The sequence below is a fragment of the Aquarana catesbeiana genome, linkage group LG01 (assembly GCF_042186555.1).
Source record: "Aquarana catesbeiana isolate 2022-GZ linkage group LG01, ASM4218655v1, whole genome shotgun sequence".
Classification (NCBI taxonomy): Eukaryota; Metazoa; Chordata; class Amphibia; order Anura; family Ranidae; genus Aquarana; species Aquarana catesbeiana.
This window is the reverse complement of record NC_133324.1, coordinates 421,403,227-421,422,772: the sequence shown is the minus strand read 5'-3', so window position 1 is coordinate 421,422,772 and position 19,546 is coordinate 421,403,227. Positions and strand designations below refer to the sequence as shown.

Genomic DNA, 19,546 nt, shown 5'->3' with positions numbered 1-19,546 from the left:
GTCATTGATGTTAAAGGGGGCAATACACGGTATTAAGAACTGGAGTATGTAAACTTTTTTGATCAGTGCCATTTGGGTAGTTTCTGTTGTGATTATGATTTTGAAAGAGTAAACACAGTTGATTGATAATAAATGGCTTCAACCAAACACTAACCATGAGTGAAAGAAAAGTATTTGTGTTATGCATATTCTCTGGGAAATGGCCAAGAAATCATAAATTCTGCCAGGGTATGTAAGCTTATGAGCACAACTGTGTGTGTGTGTATATATGTGTGTGTGTGTGTATATATATATATATATATATATATATATATATATATATATATATATATATATATATATATATATATATATATATATATAAATATATATAAATTTATTTAACGACTTGCCGACCGTATGACGTCAGCTGATTGATCGTTCTTACGGGCAGCGAGAGGGGACGTCCCCCCCCCTCCTGCCGGCCTTCGGTGCTTCTTCCAACTCACCTCTGCGATCGGTGAATGGGAGAGCGGATCCGCCGGCCCCGGATGTTGATCATAGAGATTTCCGGCGGACCAGATGGTCGCTGGAGTCTCTATGATCGTCGGAGGCCGGGCGCGATGTTATGACGTCACGCCCGGCCTCTGCATTCAAAAAAACGGCGCCGCTTCGGCTGGGAAGCGGTGATCGTTTTATTTTTTTTTTTATTTCAGGCTTTCCAGCCTAGTGGTGAGATGTAGGGTCTTATTGACCCCATGTCTCACTGTAAAGAGGTCCTGTCATGCCATATTCCTATTACAAGGGATGTTTACATTCCTTGTAATAGGAATAAAAGTGATCAAATTTTTTTTTTTTTTTTAAAGTGTCAAATTAAAATTTTTTAAGTAAAATTAACAATTAAAAAAAAAAATTTTTTTTAAAGTGCTCCTGTCCCCTTGTGCTCGCACGCAGAAGCGAACGCATACCTAAGTCCCGCCCACATATGAAAACGGTGTTGAAACCACAGATGTGAGGTGTCGCCGCGAACGTTTGAGTGAGAGCAATAAATCTAGCCCTAGACCTCCTCTGTAACTCAAAACATGTAAGCAGTAAAAAATTTTAAAGCATCGCCTATGGGGATTTTTAAGTACCGAAGTTTGGCGCCATTCCACGAGCGTGTGCAGTTTTGAAGCGTGACATGTTAGGTTTCTATTTACTCGGCGCAACTTAATCTTTTACATTATGCAAAAAAATTGGGCTAACTTTACTGTTTTGTTTTTTTTTTAAAGCATGAAACTGTTTTTTTTCCAAAAAAAAGTGTTTGAAAAATTGCTGCGCAAATACCGTGCGAGATAAAAAGTTGCAATGACCGCCATTGTATTCTCTAGGGTCTCTGCTAAAAAAACATATATAATGTTTGGGGGTTCTATGTAATTTTCTAGCAAAAAAATGATGATTTTTACATGTAGGAGCAAAGTGTCAGAATTGGCCGGGTTGGTAAGTGGATATATATATATATATATATAATATATATATTATAACATTTTCCTTCTTTGTCCTCCCTGAAGGTCCCAAGAAGGGGCTTCCTTCTTCCTATTCCACCACAGCCAGGTAGCTCAGGCAACTCATTTTCAGGGCTTATGCCCTAAAAGAAAGGGTTCCTACCTATTAGGGCCCACTCCAGCAGATCTGTCCTTTCTTGAGCCTTTCAGCATTAAGCATCCTGTCTGCAAGGCCTCCACCTGGTCTTTTGTTCAAACCTAAAGTTTTACCGGGTGGATCTCCAGGCTTCTGCTGATTTAAACCTTGGCTGCAAGGTGATTCAAGCTGTCCAGTGTGTTTTTAGCTCTGTTGACCCTTGTTTCTTGTGGGCCTGTTTGCCGCCGTTTGTTATATTGTTGCCAACCTCTCAGTTTATTGCTTGGGTATTCCATGGTCTGTATTTAAGTCCTGTACTGTATGATTAAAATAATAGAAATTTTGACTTGCCTGTAAATTCCATATCTTGGAATCTAGTACAAGACATGGGTCCCCCACCTACTCTATATTGCCTGTTAAAACACTGGTTACATGAGGGTACACTGGGGTGGAGGGGGCGTTCTAGTAAAAATGTTGTCAGTGTCCAATTGTCTGACGGTATCTGCATATGGTCTATGGCAACAGGTCCTGTGTACTCAACTGAACTGGAATTTACAAGTCAAAATTATCAGTTTCTTAACATTTTTTTTTTTTTTTGCACTTATCCAACTGACCAAAAAAATACTTTGACTTCTCTATTTAGCCACTTCAATCCCCAGCACCAGTTTAGGCACTAGGATTGTGCCAATTTATCCGAGTGCCATTTTTTAAAGTGGTGGCGGGGATCAGCAGCTTCCACGAATCTAAGCACTGGAATCGCTGGCTGTCATTCTCCCCAGGGACTTCAGCAGTAGATGACTGATAGTAGTGATCTACTACTGCAAATATGCATGGGGAGGGGCTGGTTCAGATCTCCACTGATCAGATCCAGACCCCTCCAAGAAAAAAAATTAAGCAAAATGTAAAAAATTGTGTAAATAAATGTAAACATAAAAAATATAATTACAAATGTGTATGTACACACACATACAACCTAATTTCTTTTTTTTTTCTGCAGCCAGGAAGCATACAGCCATCCATATAAATGAATGGCTGTGCACAAATGTATGTGGGTATATGCCAGTGCTCGTGCAAACAGGGGCATATTCCTGTACACTGTACACTGGTTTATGCCAGTAACACCGTAAACCTACAAACAACTGTCTACAGCAATTCCATTCTACCGAATATTGCCATATACTGGTGTACAATCACACACAGCTGCTCATTTGCATAGGCAGCTGTATGCTGTACCTGTACTTTTATGGGCATGGAAAAACTTCCAAATTTTAGTTTGTAAGGACAAAAGCAACTACATGCATTAGACCAAATAAAAATATTTCCTCCCCAATATAATTTCTAAGCTCCAACAATGACATGGATGACCTGGATGACATTTGTGTTCACTGCAAAAGCACTGAATGCCCACGTAACTGAGCGCAAGGTTGTTCAAATCTTACCCATTTGCATACCTGTGGAAAAGTCACGGTCATACTAATTTGTGCCCTCATCAATCCAACCTCACGTCATCTTCTTATCTTTTCAAACAAATTGCTCAAACTGTTTTCCTTCAAAAATATATCAAAAACTGCGCTGTGTTATATAGTGAAATGTTAAAGCAGCCAGCACAGCCGAAGACAAACAGCACAGATAACCAAAAGAAAAAAATGCAGCGCTTAAATATATTAAACAGTGAAAAATAGTATATTGTGCATCAACGATACTAAAAATGTGTAATAAAATCTACCACGTGAGTTGTGATAAATCATGAAGAGGCCTGGTATCAAATGTCAATGGATCAGCATTTCTAGGACATCTTTAGGGCAAATAACAACAATAAAGACGTGTTGAAAAGGAATGTTGAAAAAGGAAATCTTGTAAAGAGACCTCAACCAATTGCGTGAAGGCTTACCAGAGATAATGGACTTAAAGGGGCATATACCTCTCAAGTCAACCAGGCTTGTAGTGATAAACACTATATAGAATATAGAACTTTCAACGATTCAGATAGCCACGATCACAGTAGGGACTCTGAACGGTACTGGTCGACAGCGTGTTCTCAACGAACGGGCAGATATGGTTTGGATGGAGAGAAGGACGGCCAGAGGAGATTCACATGCTCACACGTTGAAACCAAAAAGTGAAAAAAAGGTTCCACATAGTGTGATATTGTTTTAAAATAGATTTAATAAAAGAAAGGTAAAAATTGGACACTCACATTTCAGAAGCAGTCAACTGCTTAAAATAACACGGAAAGGCGCAGTAGTGATGGCAGCACTTGACCCAACTCCCACCCCAGATGATGTCTACCCCAGATGACGTCTATTCAGACGAAACGCGTCGGATCGAGTGCTGCCATCACTACTGCGCCTTTCCATGTCCCTTTAAGGCTTGACTTTGCAGGCGCTACTCAAGTATGCGTTCGCTTCTGCATGTGGGCTTAGCAGGACAGGACGTGTTTAAATTTTTTTTTTTTTTCCTTATTTATTTTACCTCTTCTTTTTTTTTTTTTTTTTTTTTTTTTTTTACACTGTTTTTAAAAATAATAATAAAATTGTGTCACTTTTATTCCTATAACAAGGGATGTAAACCTTATAGGAAAAAGCATGACAGGACCTCTTAAATATGAGATCTGGGGTCAATAGGATCTCAGATCTCATATTTACACTAAAATGCAATAAAAAAAAAATGGCCCTTTAAGAGCTATGGGCAGAAGTGACGTTTTGCTGTCGCTTCTGCCCTGTAATGTTATGGAGACGGGTGGGGGCCATCTTCCCCTCACTCGTCTCCATACACTTCTGACACTTCCAGGTCTGAGGTGTGCACACACGCTGTCAGTGACCCGCTCCCGCTGTGATCACACACAGCAGGAGCCCAGGGGCTGGTATCATGGACTCGATGTCCGCCGGCACCTGCCGATTTGTACAGTGCAAAGGCAGAATGGCAATCTACCTATGTAAACAAGGCAAAGCAGGAACATGGATCAGTGCCTTCCCATAGTAAAAGCACCTTCCCCACAGCGAGAAAGCACAAGCTAGGCACACAGTTAACTCTTTGATTGTCCCTGATATTCACCCCTTCCCAGCCAGTGTCATTAGTATATTTTTTAGCACTTATCACTGTATTCGTGTCACTGGTCCCCAAAAAGTGCCAAAAGTGTCAGTGTCTGATTTGTCTGCCACAATATCGCAGTTCAGCTATAAGTCGCTCTTGCTGCCATTACTAGGAAAAAAATAAAAAATAAAATAAATAAAAATATCCCATGGTTTGTAGATGTTATAACTTTTGCGCAACCCAATCAATATACGCTTGTTGGGATTTTTTTTTTTTTACCAAAAATATGTAGCAGAATACATATGGGCCTAAATTGATGAAATTTGATTTTTTTTTTTTTTTCAATTTTTTATTGGATGTGTTTTATAGCAGAAAGTAGAAAATATATTTTTTTTTTCCCCCCCAAATTGTTGGTCTTTGTTTATAGTGCAAAAAATAAAAACCACAGAGGTGCTCAGATCACCAAAAGAAAGCTCTGTTACATTCGCTGCTCCATAAAAAATAGTAGAGCGTCCGATCGTGTCCGCCTGAAAAACTGACAAGCAGACCCAATCGGTCCGCCTGTTTGAAAGGGGCCCAACTCTAAAAATGAATATAGGTTTGGAAACTTCTACATGCAATACTTTAGGAAAGTGGGAAACACAATGCAGGTATTCAGAAATCCATGAGAGACGTCATTTTATCGTTTTTTAATTCAAATAGCCAAAAATGTGATTCATGATTAGTTGATATGTGCTTTGCACATTCCTTTTCCTGTTTTTGCTCTTTCAGTGGTATATGCACAGATTATTTCTTTCCAACAAAATATAAAATAAAATCAGTTTTAACCCAAAGATTTTCTATTTTAAGATTGATTTTTCAGAGCTGTAATTGTTTCCAGGTTATTACTAGGTAGCTTCATAACCTAATGGATGTTCAGAATTTTCATCCCAGCACTGTGGAGGACATGACTGGATTAACCTACATTATTGGTTTTTAGACTGCATTTACAGATACTGCAGATATTTAAGGCAGCAGCACAATGTGTGTGTGTGTATTACGCTTGCACTGTAGCTGGAGAGTGATGGATTAGAACTAGGCTGCATCGCAGATTGCTAAAATCTCCCAGCATCCCTCCTGAGCAGATATGAGAGAGCATCCATCCGGTGTACCAGCATCGACTTGCTGCTAATCTAGTTGACAATTCTTTAAATTGCTGTGATGGGAAGCCCCTTGCAGGCCAGCTGCTACCTTTTTTGAAGTTCACGGCATCTTCGTTTTTGTCTTCATGACTAATTCATAACGGGCTTATGGGTACCTTGCCATAGAAATACATCAAGCATAATACATGTGTATTTTCATAATATGCATGCCCTGTCGGTGTTACCTGTGACCCATTGGTGAGGTGGGAGATCTGAGCAAGCAGGATTTGAGCTACTTTGTGGATTACTTTCTCCTTCAAAGATCTTCAGACTTCAACCCTGTAAGTACTGCACCTGACTTTACATATATTTGCCTAGATTGCAGATGGCTTCTCCTCCTGCTGATGCGCTTGTCACCTTTTACCTTTCACCGTTTGTAATTCAAATGACATTGTACCAAGACTGTGCATTTTACCATAATGTTTTTAATGAAACTTTACGTACCCTTCACAATGTCAGTGCTGTTTGACTTTGCTGCTGTACCTCCACTTACCTATTTCCGATGTTGTGTTTTCTCTTATGTCATTAATAATTTATAAAAGGCCCCTTTCGCCTTCAGTATATTGTGAAGTGTAATAATTGTGGCGGGCTTGGTATTGTGTTGATAAAGAAAAATCATGCTTTGCAAAGCTGTGCATATCTTTTATTACTACTGTGACTCAGGTCATTCAGAGCATCTGCATTTCCTCCACACCCCTCTTCCTTTCCACTCCTCTGCAAGTATATTTTCACCAGGGACCATTTATTACTGTGCATGTATCTACCTGTGTAGATCTGCTTGCTGGCGGGGGGATGGAAAATGTGTTTCCATTGTTGCATATAAGAATATGACTTGCATTTATGGTGCCAGCCATAAGGAAAATGGAACATTAAATTGTTTGCTGAGACAAATGCTATTTAGGTAAGCTTGAGGCTAAAAAGCAATGAGTGAATTATGGCACTTTAAACTGGAGCCTGGCCAGCATTTATGTGACGCAGTGTTGGTTACAGGGACATCAGTGCCTGAGTCAGCAGATGCATCTTGTCACCTTCATTAGTGTTCTTCGGTTTCCCTAATGGTGTATCAGTTTTTCACCTACCTAATCAGTAAAAAATGGAGACATCTTTCTTAGATGATTAGCATACACGAAGTGATCCTTTTTTTGTTTGTAAATGTAGAATAGGATCGCGATGTTAGGAATTATTTGCACACACAGACCTACTAAGCTGTACAGGAAGCAGCATGCTGCTCTAGTTTTCCTGCATCAAACAGAATTCTCTCGGTGTGAATGTGCTTACTGCTGCTTATGCCATTTAACCTGTACCTAGCCATTAGCTGGGGAATTCCAGTTACCAGACCCCCTTATATGAGCCTAGTTCCGATGAATCATCTAGAGAGTCTGGCTATTTATAAAAATAAATGCAGTCTAATGGAAAAATTGGATATAGTAAAATACAGATCTTCTTCTGATTTCAGTAAATTTAGAAATTAAATCCTACCCACTGTTTTTTTTTTTTTTTTTTTTTTTTAAAGCTGATGTCCTAGCACACAACACATTTTTTAAAAATATATTTAATCAGTAGCCACAAAGGATATAAATTCACTTTTGTGCACCAAATGCCTTCACAAACAGTTATCACGTTGTAAAAGTAGTGACATCACCCCTGTGCTGTATGTAGCCTGGGCAGAAATTAGATCAGTGGGAGGGACCCAGCAGGTCTCCGGTTACAGGCTGCCTGCAGGAAACTACAGGGGTAGGTACAAGACCAGTCACCGGTGCACAAGGAGAGAGAGTAGCAGTGACTGGTCATTATTGCAGAAAGCATCTGTATACAGGCAGTTTCATACTGAAATACTGCGCAACACTGAAAAAAATACACAAGACACCAAGATTCAAGAAAATACAAATGCCTTTTGTATTTAGACAATATTTGCTAATTATGGCGTTCAGAGGGTTAAAACGCGCTAAAAACCAATGGAGACTTGTGCTACTTCCTGAGTCAAGAATTTAAACATAAAAAAAATGCAATTTAACAGTGAGGGGGAAGGGTGAAACCTTTGTCAGGTTTGCGGTGATATATTTGTCTCTATTTGGGAGCTTTCCCCCACTATTTAGAATAGTAATAAACTGGGTGTGAAGGGTTATCGCTAAGATGGTAAACAAGGGATACCTTTCCCCAACACGTCCACAGATGACAATAAAAATCTGCCAAGAGCTTTAAACCTTTCCTGCTGTATTCAAAACTTTCCTCCTACCCAACTATGTCATATTTTGCAGGTTATAGAGGATCAAAGCATATCAAAGGATCAAAGCAAAATAAGGAAGTTGATAGCCAGTAGCCAATAGCTGCCCTAGCGTCGGTTTTCGTCCGTCGGAAAGATTTGAAACATGTTCCAAATCTAAAGTGCGTCTGATTTTCGACCGAAAAAGTCCGCTGCAGGTCTGATGAACCCCACACACGGTCGGTTTGTCCAACGGATTCGTCCCGTTGGACCAGTCCATTCAAAAAGTCCGCCTGTGTGTACACGGCATTACTCAATCTGCCTCATACAACCTCTATTGCTAAGCCACAATATGCTGTAAGCCGATCATAAGCCGTCGGCAAACTGTTCGATAAATGGTATTTGAGAAGTTGCATAAAAGTTGTTCCTGTTTTTGAGCACATATTAAATTTCTAAAACATGATGAAGGCAAACCTCTTTAAAAAAAAAAAATCATGACACTACAGACTCAAGCTACCCATCCACTAATATACAAAAAAAAAAAAAAAAAAAAAAAAAAAAAAAGGAGACTTCCTGTGGGTCCAGATCTATGTGGGTGCTGGCTGGGGATCTAGAGAATACAGCACCCAGGTATGCCAGAAGAATGTATGCAAACTGATGCCTGATGGACGCAGATGTAGGTATTGAGATGTTTTGCTTGTTCTACCTCCCTTATGGTAATTGAGGTTGTCCTCCACATGAAATATATGGCTTTACAATTTCACTGATTAGTTTAATATGTTCCTTGATATCGCTTTTTAAATTACGTTTATAAAAAGTTACCATTGGAAGCATTTTGTTTAGGCTACAGTTAAGTCCATAGACTTCATTCTATCCAATTCATTACAAATCTATATTGATAATTTTGGGTACTAGGGTGACCTGATTTTACGTTTAATTACATTTTCAACTACTTTGAAGAAGCAGATGTGGGATTATGTGCTGATCTGTTGGAAGTGTTATCAACTGCTAGGATAAACTGGGTAATTTGTAAACTCAAACTCATGCAGCTGCATGCAGTACTCTGTATCCCTGAGGCCCATGTTGGCCTCTGGGGCACTCACAGTTGACAGGCCTTATCTTTGAAATTAGGTATATCAAACCTTTTAATATTAACCTGTTGCCGACCAGGCGCTGTCGTTATACGGCGGCAGGTTGACACGGCTGTGCAAACCGCCGTAGGTGTACATCGACCGCGTTAAGAGGTGCCCGCTGTGCGATACTGGAGCCGGCGCACGTGGCCGCGATGTCGCGATTGCTCCACAGAGAGCCAGAACAGGGATCTGTCAATGTAAACAGACAGATCCCCGTTCTGACAGGGGAGGAGAGGGAGATCTGCTGTTCTTAGTGATCAGGAACAGCGATCTCTCGCCTTCTCCAGTCAGTCCCCTCCCCCCACAGTTAGAAACACCTCCCAGGGAACATATTTAACCCCTTGATCTTCCCCTAGTGTTAACCCCTTCCCTGCCAGTACACAGTAATCAGTGCATTTTTATAGCACTGATCGCTGTATAAATGTCAGTGGTCTCAAAAAGTGTCAAAGGTGTCCGATGTGTCCCCCGCTAAACGCTGATCACTGTCATTACCAGTAGAAAAAAATAAATAAATAAAAATGCCATAAATATATCTCCTATTTTATAGACGCTATAACTTTTGCGCACACCAATCCATATACACTTATTGCGATATTTTTATTTATTTTTTACTAAAAAAAATATGTAGAAGAATACATATTGGCCTAAACTGATGAAGAAATGTTGTTTTTTTTTTTTTTTGTTTGTTTTTTTTTTGGATATTCTAGCAAAAAGTAAAAAATATTTTTTTTTTCAAAAATGTGAGTCCTTTTTTTCCCACAAATAGAGCATTATTTTGGTGGAATTTGATTACCTCCGCATTTTTTATTTTTTGTGCTATAAACAAAAAAAGAGCGACAAGTTTGAAAAAAAAACACAATATTTTTTACTTTTTGCTATAATAAATATCACAATTTAAAAAAAACAACAAACTTTTTTTTTCTCAGTTTAGGCTGATGTGTATTCTAATACATATTTTTGGTAAAAAAAATTGCAATAAGCATATATTGATTGATTTGCGCAAAAGTTATGGCACCTACAAAATAGGGGATAGATTTATGGCATTTTTATTATTATTTTTTTTTTTTTTACTAGTAATGGTGGCGATCTGCGATTTTTATCGTGACTGACATTGCGGCGGACACTTTTGACACTATTTTGGGACCACTGACATTTTATACAGCGATCGTTGCTATAAGTATGCACTGATTATTGTAGAAATGTCACTGGCAGGGAAGGAGTTAACACTAGGGGGAGATCAAAGGGTTAAATGTGTTACCTAGTAAGTGATTCTAACTGGGGCGATGGGACTGACTAGGGGAGGAGACCGATCGGTGTTCCTATATACTAGGAACACAAGATCTCTCTCCTCTCCCCTGACAGGACGTGGATCCACGTTCCTGCTCTGTCACGAGCGATCGCGAGTGCCCGGTGGACATCACGGCTGCCGGGCACGCGCATCAGCTCCTCGGTGCCCTCTATGCTGCTGGAAAGCTGAAGACGTCACTTGACGCTCCCGCGCAGAGGGTGAAATACCATCTGCAGACGTCATATGTCTATGGGCGGTATTGAAGTGGTTAAAGGGGTTGTAAAGCTTTGTGCTTTTTTTTTTTTTTTAAATAACAAAACATGGTTTACTTACCTCCTCTGTGCAAGGGTTTTGCACAGAGTGGTCTCGATCCTCCTCTTCTGGATTCGCCCCCCCCCCGCGACGCTCCTGGCTCCACCCCGCATCGAGTGCCCCCTTGGAGACCCGCTTTCCAAGGGAGCACTTGTACACAGACAGCAGGGCTCGGCCCGCCACCCCCCCCGACTCTCGTGTCACTGGATTTGACTGACAGTTCCTGCTGTAATCAGTTTGTATAATGAGGACCCGAGACAGCGACTGGAGCTGCTGGGCGCGTTCTCGTCACTGGAAAGATCAGGTTCAGATAAGTAAACGGGGGTCTCTATGGGGCTGCTGCACTACAGAAGGTTTTTCACCTTAATGCATAGTATGTTACGAAGAAAAACCTTGAGGATTTACAACCCCTTTAAGTTTGTGCAAAGAGTCTATATTTGCAGTGTTGAGCCTTCTTTTTCAAGACCTCTGCAATTTGCCCTGGTATGCTGTCAATCAACGTCTGGTCCACATCCTGACTGATGGCAGCCCATTCTTGCATAATCAATGCTTGGAGTTTGTCAGAATTTGTGTTTTTTTTTTTTTTTTCTTGTTTACCTGACCCTTGAGGATTGACCACAAGTTCTCAATGGGATAAGGTCTGGGGAGTTTCCTGGCCATGGACCCAACATTTTGATGTTTTGTTTCCCAAGCCACTTAGTTATCACTTTTGCCTTATAGCAAGGTGCTCCATCATGCTGGAAAAGGCATTGTTCATCACCAAACTGTTCTTGGATAGTTGGGAGAAGTTGCCCTCTCAGGATTCCTTATTCATGGTTGTGTTCTTAGGCAAAATTGTGAGTGAGCCCACTCCCTTGACTGGGAAGCAACCCCACACATGAATGGTCTCAGGATGCTTTACTTTTGGCATGACTTCTCCAGACAAGGTTTTTTCCAGATGCCTCAAACAATCGGAAAGGGGCTTCATCAGAGGAAATTAATTTACCCCAGTCCTCAGCAGTCCAATACCTGTATCTTTTGCAGAATATCAATTTGCACCTGGTGTTTTTCCTGGAGAGAAGTGTCTTCTTTGTTGCCCTTCTTGACACCAGGCCATCTTCAAAGTCTTTGCCTTACTGTACCTGCCTACTGCCATTTCTGACCAAGCTCTGCACTGGTGGTACCCTGATCAGACAGCTGAATTAACTGTAGGAGATGATCCTAGCGCTTGTTGGACTTTCTTGGGCACCCTGAAACATTCACAACAATTGAACATCTCTCCTTGAAGTTCTTGATGTTCCATAAATGGTTAATTTAGTTGCAATCTTAGTAGCAGCACTATCCCTGACTATGAATCCCTGTTTGTGCAAAGCAATGATGACTGCATGTGTTTCCTTGCAGATAACCATGGTTAACAGAGAGAGAACAATGATTTCAAGCACCACCCTCCTTTTTAAAGCTTCCAGTATGTTATTCTAACGCAGTTAGCATTACAGAGTGATTTCCAGCCTTGTCCTCCTGTGTTAACGAAAGAACCACTGGCAAGATGTTAGCTGGTCCTGTTGTGGCAGGGATCAAATGCAGTGGAAATGTTTTTTTTTTTTTTGGGGGGGGGTTAAGTTTTTTTTGGCAAAGAGGGACTTTTCAATTATTTGCAATTCATTTAATCACTCTTCATAACATTCTTGAGTATATGCAAATTGCCGTCATAAAAACTCACTGCACTGCTTTTATGGAGGACCATTCTGTTACCCTACATAGCTCTCCTGATTTGAATCGCAAGCACTTCCTCCACTCTTCATTTTTATCATGTTGGGGAGATGTTCTTTTGTTAACCACTTACGGACCAGCCGTCGTCATTATACGTCAGTACTTTGAGGTAGAATACCGGGGTTATGGCAGCACATAGCTGCCATAACCCCAATATTTTCTTCAACAGGGGGCGGGCAGCAGTCTTTCAGATAAAAGTAGTCTCCTCGGCGCATACTCCACAAGATCACTTTTATCGGTGGAGGGAGAGGTGCCAGTAGCGGTGGAGACGATCTGATATTCTCCCCTCAGTAGCATGGAGCCGAGTGAGGGAAAGATGGCCCCCACTCGGCTCCATACCATTGGATGATGGAAGCGACATCAAACGTCACTTCCGCCCAATGGTCTGAAAGGGGAATTTTTATTTTTATTGCATTTAGGTGTAAATGTGAGATCTGAGGTCTTTTTGACCCCAGATCTCACATTAAAGAGATCCTGTTATGCTTTTTTCTATTACAAGGGATGTTTACATTCCTTGTAATAGGAATAAAGGTGACCCAAACATTTTTTTAAAGGACAGTGTAAAAAAATAAAAATAAAAAGTAAAATAAATAAGACTTTTTTTTTTAAAGTCCCCCGTCCCACTAAGCTCGTGCGCAGAAACGAACGCATACGTAAGTCGCACACGCATATGAAAACGGTGTTCAAACCATACATGTGAGGTATCACCCTGAATGTTGGAGCAAGAGCAATAGTTCTAGCAAAAGACCTCCTCTGTAACTCAAAACTGATAGCCTGTAGATAGACACTGCAATAGGAGACAGCGCTGATGGTGCATACATGTTAGAGTGGCTTAACAACCACTTTAAGGGAGGCGCAAAAGGGAAGGCTTTTGTGTTCATCTTTTGGCAGCAGGAATTGGGAAAAATACTACTACTTCTACAAAAAAAAAAGTAAAATGGCACAGAGATGATTCTTTTAAATCGAGAGAGTATTGGGGTTCATTTAGATGAGCACTGGCACCTGTCCTACGTGCATGAGATGGATTACAGCACCTGTTTTTATTGCTACCTCTGCCCTTGTTAAGTAAAAGAATATGCCAAATGTTGGGTTGTCCCCAAAACAGTAATAGAGGGGAAATCTTCCAGTTGGGACCCTAGTCCTGGTGACTTTGAGGGGGCCCAACGGATTTCCGTAATTTGCAGGGATTTCCTCTTCTTGTTTTGGTTATGCAAGAGGAAGTGAAGGTAAATGGTAAATCCCCCCCCCCCCCCAAAAAAAAGAAGAAATGACAGTGGTTATAACCCTCCCTTACTCAAATGAAAAAAAAAGGGTTTTAGTTTTACTTTTAAGCTTTGGTTCACACGAGATGTGGTGAGAATTCGCTGCAGATTTTGCACCGCCTCAAAATCGCAGTCCGTTCATGCAAACCAGTTGCGGAGTGTATGTGAAGTTAACGATGGCAACGCAGTGCAATTTGCAGAATCGGATCGCATGGGTGTGAACACCCATGTGATCCAATTCTGGTGCAGACAAAAAAGGGTCCTGTAGGAGTTTGGTGCCAATGCAGTGCAATTTGCACCATACAAATCCATGGCTCAAATCGAACCCCAGAGACACCACATGTAATTTGCACAGGAATGTGCTGTGATTCCTGTGTGAATTACATGCGATGTTCTGCACTGCATCAGTGTGAACCCAGGCTAAGGCATGTTTTAAAAGCAACTTGTGTACTTTGTGTCTTGCTACAAGTTATAATGCTGCAATCTTCTCAATGATGGAGGGGACTTAGAAAATTCTTCTTCCTACCTATAACGGACTGATGACAATCCAACTCCCAGCAAGATTTGGGGAAACTCAACTTTTTAAACAAAGGTGCTGGGATGATTGATTCAAACAAAAAAAAGATTGGTGCATTTTTGTTAAAGTAAAAATTCTCGACTACAGTACAGCGTTCTACAGTATAATTAAACCTAATTTTAGAAACAAGAAAGCACTGTGGCTAAGTTGACCTTTTTAAAGTCTTGTAGTAATGCTTCCTGAAAATGTAATTTCCTCATTTTGTGTAAGAAGGCCTTTTGATTGTTTTGTACAGTACAGGACTTGTCTTTCGAGATCAAATGTTATATTCAGGTACCTTCACGTGATTGGACATTAACCACTTCAGCCCCGGAAGATTTTACCCCCTTCCTAACCAGAGCATTTTTTGTGATTCGGCACTATGTCGCTTTAGCTGACAATTGTGCAGTCATGCGACGTTGTATCAAAACAAAATGGACTTCCTTTTTTTCCCACAAATAGAGCTTTCTTTTGGTGGTATTTGATCACCTCTGTGGTTTTTATTTTTTGTGCTATAAACAAAAAAAGGCCATCAATTTTGAAAACAAAACAATATTTTTACTTTTTGCTATAATAAATATCCCCCAAAAATATATAAAAAAACAAATTTCTTCTACAGTTTAAGCCGATATGTATTCTTCTACATATTTTTGGTAAAAAAAATCACAATAAGTGTATATTGATTGGTTTGCACAAAAGTTATAGCGTCTACAAAATAGGGGATAGATTTATGGCATTTTTATTATAATTTTTTTTTTTTTTTTACTAGAAATGGCAGCGATCTGCAATTTTTATCAGGACTACGACATTATGGCAGTCACATCGGACACTTTTGACACTATTTTGGGACCATTGTCATTTATACAGCGATAAGAGCTACAAATAACCACTGATTACTGTGTAAATGACACTGGCAGGGAAGGGGTTAAACACTAGGGGGCGATCAAGGGGTTAAGTGTGTCCTAGGGAGGTGTTCTAACTGTAGGGGGGGTAGACTCACTACAACATGACAAGGAGCAGTGGATCTCTGTCATGTTGCTAGGCAGAACAGGAAAATGACTTGTTTACATAGGCATATCCCCGTTCTGCCTCTCCTCACCTCAATTGCGGGCCGCCGGCAAACATCGAGTTTGCGGGACCTGCGGGCATGTGCGCTCCCAATAGACGGCAAATTCAAAGGGACATACAGGTACGCCCATTTGCCTGCCTGTGCCATTCTGCCGACGTACATCTGTGTGCGGCAGTCGGCAAGTGGTTAATTGGCAAAAATCTTTATAGGGCCACCCCAAAGCACACCAGATAATTTGCCTACTCTGTGAGTTTGCACATTTTTGATAGTGTACTGTATGTTATAAGGTCTCTGGTCTTGTCCAGTCTAATGAGAACTTTCCAAGCCAAAGACAGCTGACATCCTTCTGTATGTGGCGGGTTGTGAGGCATAGTGGGTGCAAGGTGGATAGAGTTATTGGGCGCTAGATACTTCTTGGATGTAAAAGAGTTTTTTTTTTCTCTTAACAGTCCTTTTTTATATTTTTGGGGGAAAGAGGGTTAGGCACAGGACACCCTTAGGTAGTTGCAAATTCAATTGGCAGACTTCGAGACGTCAATAGAAGAACATCCGTGCAGGGAAAGGCCCCAGCAAGAAGCCAGATCTGCACTTGCAGGAATGCTGTCTCCTATGGCAACAGTCTTTAACAGTTCCAAACTCAAACATAAAAGTCCTTTCAATGTCACTACAACTGCTTCTTATAGTTCTTCGACACTGAGCTCCCGGCCTCTCACTAGACCCTCTGATTCACTGACTCTGAATCCCTTGAGCTCCTCCAAGGTTTGCAGTGGTATCCCATCAAGTGTCACCCCCCCTTCTCTGCTGGGACCCCAGATACTTCTGAAGCTTCACCCCTGCTAGCCGGCTCAGTCCCTGGCTTGACTCACAAGGCTGCTCTGCAAGCATCTCCTCAGTGAGCTCCCTGAATTGATCACCGCCTGAAGTTTACCGTTTCTCCACTGTGCCCTTTCGATGAGAATGTGGTTCCGGTACTTGCTTCAGTTACTCACTGTGGTCCCTGGCAAAGGCTGGTCCCTTTGTGGCGACAGCTTCCCTTCTACCTCTGAACACTGACAGGTTCTCCGGCCGGTATAACCGTTACTTCTGTTTGGATTGCAAGCCGCAATCCCAACCCTGCGCTGTTCTCATTACTTCTGAATAGGCCCTCACACAGCCTAGCAGCCAGATGTCCCGGGATAGGCCCAATCTTCGGCCTAGCAGCCCAGGCCATACGACACACGTCCACCCAGACAGCCATCCAGGTGGCACAGAACACAGATCGCCTGACCTCACCCGTATATATAGGCTCTCCCAGCAGGTCAAGGGATTCAAGAAAACTCCCTGCTCATGGGCTGAGATACTCCATATACCCATAACCTGATCTTGGGTTGCCCTTCTTGTATCCAGTACCACCAAGTACCCGGCCACCTAGTGGCAGAAGAGAAAATTGCAACAAGGGCAAACTTGGGGAGAAAACAATAGATCTCTATCAATCAACCAAGATACAGCGGGGCAAAAAAGTATTTAGTCAGCCACCAATTGTGCAAGTTCTCCCACTTAAAAAGATGAGAGAGGCCTGTAATTGTCATCATAGGTATACCTCAACTATGAGAGACAAAATGTGGAAACAAATCCAGACAATCACATTGTCTAATTTTTGAAAGAATTTATTTGCAAATTATGGTGGAAAATAAGTATTTGGTCAATATCAAAGGTTCATCTCAATACTTTGTTATATATCCTTTGTTGGCAATGACAGAGGTCAAACGTTTTCTGTAAGTCTTCACAAGTTTGTCACACACTGTTGCTGGTATGTTGGCCCATTCCTCCATGCAGATCTCCTCTAGAACAGTGATGTTTTGGGGCTGTTGCTGGGCAACACGGACTTTCAACTCCCTCCAAAGGTTTTCTATGGGGTTGAGATCTGGAGACTGGCTAGGCCACTCCAGGACCTTGAAATGCTTCTTATGAAGTCACTCCTTCGTTGCCCGAGCGGTGTGTTTGGTACCATTGTCATGCTGAAAGACCCAGCCACGTTTCACCTTCAATGCCCTTGCTGATGGGAGGAGGTTTGCACTCAAAATCTCAAGATACATGGCCCCATTCATTCTTTCATGTACACAGATCAGTTGTTCTGTTCCCTTTGCAGAGAAACGGCCCCAAAGCATGATGTTGCCACCCCTATGCTTCACAGTAGGTATGGTGTTCTGTGGTTGCAACTCAGCATTCTCTCTCCTCCAAACACGACGAGTTGTGTTTCTACCAAACAGTTCTACTTTGGTTTCATCTGACCATATGACATTCTCCCAGTCCTTTTCTGGATCATCCAAATGCTCTCTAGCCAACCTCAGACGGGCCCGGACATGTACTGACTTAAGCAGGGGGACACGTCTGGCACTGCAGGATCTTAGTCCCTGGCGGTGTAGTGTGTTACTGATGGTAGCCTTTGTTACATTGGTCCCAACTTTCTGCAGGTCGTTCACTACATCCCCCGCGTGGTTCTGGGATTTTTGCTCACCGTACTTGTGATCATGTTGACCCCACGGGGTGAGATCTTGCGTGGAGCCCCAGATCGAAGGAGATTATCAGTGGTCTTGTATGTCTTCCATTTTCTAATTATTGCTCCCACAGTTGATTTCTTCACACCAAGCTGCTTGCCTATTGCAGATTCAGTCTTCCCAGCCTAGTGCAGGTCTACAATTTTGTTTCTGGTGACCTTCGACAGGTCTTTGGTCTTCACCATAGTGGAGTTTGGAGTGTGACTGTTTGAGGTTGTGGACAGGTGTCTTTTATACTGATAACAAGTTCAAACAGGTGCCATTAATACAGGTAATGAGTGGAGGACAAAGGAGCCTCTTAAAGAAGAAGATACAGGTCTGTGAAAGCCAGAAATCTTGCTTGTTTGTAGGTGACCAAATACTTATTTTCCACCATAATTTGCAAATAAATTCTTTCAAAAATCAGACAATGTGATTGTCTGGATTTGTTTCCACATTTTGTCTCTCATAGTTCAGGTATACCTATGATGACAATTACAGGCCTCTCTCATCTTTTTAAGTGGGAGAACTTGCACAATTGGTGGCTGACTAAATACTTTTTTGCCCCACCACTGTAACTATTCCTGGCAAGTAAATTTTGTGAAGAGCTCCCTGACTAAATCCCAGGGTGCTACATGTACGTAGGTGATGGACCTATTCTTCTGGAGAATTATTTTTCTTTACCCATTACTTTTTTTTCTCTGAAGCTTCTATCAAAATGTAACTTCTCTTTCATGGCCCAGTGTTCTATCCTTCTTTATGTTTGCTCACTTTATGGCTTGGCTATTACCCAAGTCCTGAGGGACGGGGTCAGGCGGGTTTCCACTTTGCGGAAGGCCAGAAGCCCTCTTTATGTAGGGTGTACCATTGCACGTGAAAAGCATGCTTGATCCCAGAAAATACTCCATTGCAAAGGATTTATTCTTCCTTCAGTCAGGACTAGACAAGTCTTTAGCCCTGACACTATAAAAAAAGTTTTTGCCTTGGTAATGCTCTTTCAGAGACCGCTGGCTTCCCTCTCCTTGCTCAGTGTATTTGTGCAAGGGGTGGTTCACATTGTTCCATCAGTACACTTCCAGCTAACCTTGTGGGACCTCAATCTAATGTTAGTCCTTCAGAGGCCAACATTGAAATGTATTCAGAATATTTCTCCCCCTCTACTGTCATGCAAGGTTGCCTTTCTTGTTGCTACCTCAGTTTGAAGGGTGTCTGAATTTGCAGCTTTGTCCTGTAAGGAACCTTTTCTTGTATTTCACAAGAACAAGGTTGTTTTGAGACCACAAAACTCCTTTCTGCCCATTGTGGTCTCTGCATTTTATTTAAATGAGGATAAAGCTTTGCCTTTCTTTTTGTCAGGCTTCAAATTCTCCTAAGGACATCGCTCTCCGTTGATCGCTCTCCACTGCCGGGATGTGGTTAAAGCTGTGCAAATCAACTTCTCAGCCTTGATTCGCCAATCTGACACCTTGCTTATGTTGCCTTAGGGTACTTTTACACTGAGGCGTGCGGGCGCTGGCGGTACAGCAGCGCTAAATATAACGCAACTTTACCGTCATTTTAGCGGCGCTATTCGGCGATAGCGGGGCGGCTTTAACCCCCGCTAGCGACCAAAAAAGGGTTAAAACCGCCGCAAAGCAGAAGGGGC

At 41.6% G+C, this 19,546-nt stretch overlaps 1 protein-coding gene across 2 annotated transcripts in view; it reads left to right on the top strand.

The window, feature by feature from the left end:
* TTC39B (tetratricopeptide repeat domain 39B) overlaps window positions 1-19,546 on the top strand; it is a 195,719-nt gene that overhangs the window by 106,065 nt on the left and 70,108 nt on the right. The window contains exon 1 of one of the 2 annotated variants that reach the window (XM_073635696.1): window positions 5,661-6,094. The exons of the other annotated variant lie outside the window; for it this stretch is intronic. The gene's annotated coding sequence lies outside the window, so the exon portion shown is untranslated. Of the gene's footprint in view, window positions 1-5,660; window positions 6,095-19,546 lie in introns of those variants that run through there. 2 annotated transcript variants of the gene reach the window in all.